Source organism: Meleagris gallopavo, chromosome 21 (assembly GCF_000146605.3).
Source record: "Meleagris gallopavo isolate NT-WF06-2002-E0010 breed Aviagen turkey brand Nicholas breeding stock chromosome 21, Turkey_5.1, whole genome shotgun sequence".
NCBI classification, from domain to species: Eukaryota; Metazoa; Chordata; class Aves; order Galliformes; family Phasianidae; genus Meleagris; species Meleagris gallopavo.
The window spans coordinates 6,124,221-6,126,987 of NC_015031.2; the positions used below are offsets into that span (position 1 = coordinate 6,124,221).

At 38.9% G+C, this 2,767-nt stretch overlaps 1 long non-coding RNA gene across 1 annotated transcript; it reads left to right on the forward strand.

Annotated features, from left to right (window-relative positions):
- The first annotated feature begins 247 nt into the window (after window positions 1-247).
- LOC104913907 lies at window positions 248-2,507 on the forward strand. The gene is made up of 2 exons (XR_004161796.1): window positions 248-478; window positions 2,447-2,507. It is a non-coding gene; the product is annotated as an uncharacterized LOC104913907 (long non-coding RNA).
- Window positions 2,508-2,767: the final 260 nt, after the last annotated feature.

Below are 2,767 nucleotides of genomic sequence, written 5' to 3' on the forward strand. Positions count from 1 at the left end.
GGGCTGTGTGTGAAGGTAACTCCTTCAGCTCCATGTTTCTTGAAGCAGCAGTGCTAGGAAGAGGAGGAATAGAGAATGTGTACAAGTGTCTCCAGACTGGAAATGTGCTGTGGGGGCAGAATTCAGGCTTCCAAAATAAAATTGTAGTTACAGATAAAGTTGATCTATTCTGTCCAGAGTGGTGATGTGATCTGGGTACATAAATCTGCTCGTCAGCTCAGAATGACTGAATGCTTATTTAAAATAAATTAACAATATCTCTTTCTCTTCCTTCTAGATGGATTGAATCTTCTGTGTTGAATGCCTCCAGGTTTTTCTGTTGGATTTCCCATCTGGAGAAACAATTGTGCTTTGAGCCACTGTGGCAGACTGAATTGTGGATCCTAAGGCTTCAGATCTTGGGAAGACATTAACCTGACACACACTAACCTGACATCACAGCCACAATGGTGCTCTCACAGAGGCAACGAGATGAACTGTAAGAAACAGTTATTTCTATGTTTATCTTATATTCATTAACCTTGAGCTAATAATTTTCATTTTCAACTGTATTTACTTAGAGATTGTGGTTTGATTTTATTCATAAACATACAGACCTGTATCATTTAGCTTTTGTGTCTCTTGTGCTGTCTGAATACAGCTTCTTAAGTTAGTTACAAGTTATCTTCAAAATCTTCTATTTGAATAAGCTCTGGGGTTTAAACACATTCATGATTACAATTATTTATCAATTATCTGAAGTTCTTGTGCAACACTTCGAAGAGTGTTAAATAAATGGGGTGGTTGTTGTGAACTTTGTAAATAAAAATGGGGAATGACAGACTGTGATTGCTTCTGCAGAAGAAGGCAACGCTGTTCTCATGTATTTTGCTTATGGGAATAAATGGGAAACTTTTACTTGAGGTCACAGGGCTGAGTGTCTGAGGGGAGGCTGGATTTGTGTAGGAGATAAGAAAGAAGAATGTGATTAAAGCTGCGGGAAGAATTTTCCAGTGAAAAGCAATTCTTCTCAGAAGAAAAATCAATTGCAGTGCAGCATTGACCACAATGTGTACCAAATATTTAAGTGTTCTACTTTTCCAGATCTCTTTGCTGTGTGCTTCAACACAGATGTAAAATGCCTGTTTTGAGATGCTTGCCAGAGCCTGTGCCCTGGTCTGCCTGCTGTGCAAGGGCCTTCCTCTGCATGCGGTGTGTTATGGGGAATGTAGTGCTGAGAACCAGGAGCAGAGCAGTGCCTCTGGGAACGTGTCCCACACTGTTAATAAAGCGCAAGTGACAAGTCATTATGTGGAGGGCTGAGCTGTGGTGGGGTTGCTGGGGAGCCGTGAAGGGATGGTTGCATTTCAGTCGCTGAGGACTTGGCCTGTCTCTTTCACCGTAGCTTGATATTCCTTTCTATAATTCAGAATTTGTGTGAAGTGGAATACATCTTGATTTGGAATTAGAAGTAGCCTTTTTATTCCTGTAGAAGCACTGCCATTATTGCTTTTTACTTCAGCTACCAAAGAGGTTTATTTTTTTAACTGAATGCCTTACATAGATGACATCCTGATTTTTGTATTTAAGAAGTTTTGTGTTGGTTTATGTAAATCCTGTAGTCACTGCAGTGCTCACTGTGTACACGTGTGTACCCACGCTCAGAACAGCTGGGGGTGGATGGGACCTCGGCTGTCTGCTCAGTGCCTGCAGCCTTTCCTAAAGTCTTATTGTAAAAAAACAAACTGGCAGATGATGACTACTCTAAGACTCCAACAAGCAGTATTGAAACTGTTCTTTCACATTATGAGTAGGTCTAAACCAAATGCATGTTATCTCGAAGGAAGGGTCCAAGACACATTAGTTCAGTAATAATCTTTGGTCACAGAAGAGTGTTTTGAACAAAAATGTAAAATTGGAAGCACTGTATGTTTTGGTCACATGGGGTATCCTTCCCTGTAATCTAACTAAAATTACTGTATCCTTCTGAAAAACAAAGCTAAGGCTTGTTTTCTTAAGCAGAGCGTTCAGATTTCACTGAAGTGTAGAATTCAGTCAATGCTTTTAAGTACTGCAGACTGTTCTTCTCAATGCAGTCTTCTTTCAGAGATAAAGCCCCCATCTCATATGTGCATGTAGTTATTTTCTGTGTCTCCTGTTGGATTTTGTGCCGTACAGATTGATAAGTATGTTCATGCTACTCCAATGTTTGATAACAAAAAAAATAACCTTTTTTCTTCTCAAATCTAAAACAAGGACTATGTATTCTAAGAAGTGAGCGCCTTGCTATTTGTCATGATACAAAATGTTTACCAAATGTATTCTTAGAGTTTGCCTGGGCTTCTTACAAGCCTGATCATCCTGGGTGTTGACAGGAGGTGGTACAATTCAACAAAAAGCCCTGAACCAATCCTCTTATTCAGAACTAACATGCTAATGATTGTGTTTTTGGTTCTGTGTTTTTTAGAAATCGAGCAATAGCAGATTACCTTCGCTCTAATGGCTATGAAGAGGCATATTCGGTTTTTAAAAAGGAAGCTGAGTTAGATGTGGTGAGTTCAAACAAAATTCTATGTGTATATTTTAAGTAAAGAGTTCATAATTTTATAGCATTTGCTTTTGTTGTGAATATGTATGCCTGTTATCTACCTATTAGCACATGCAGTTAGTACTGGAGGTGGTACACCTGCATAGCTTATTGTCTCACAGTACAATTAAAACACAATTATCAGATGGCTTAAAGAGTTTTGAATAAAAGTCTTTATCTATGACTGAGGCATAGACTTAA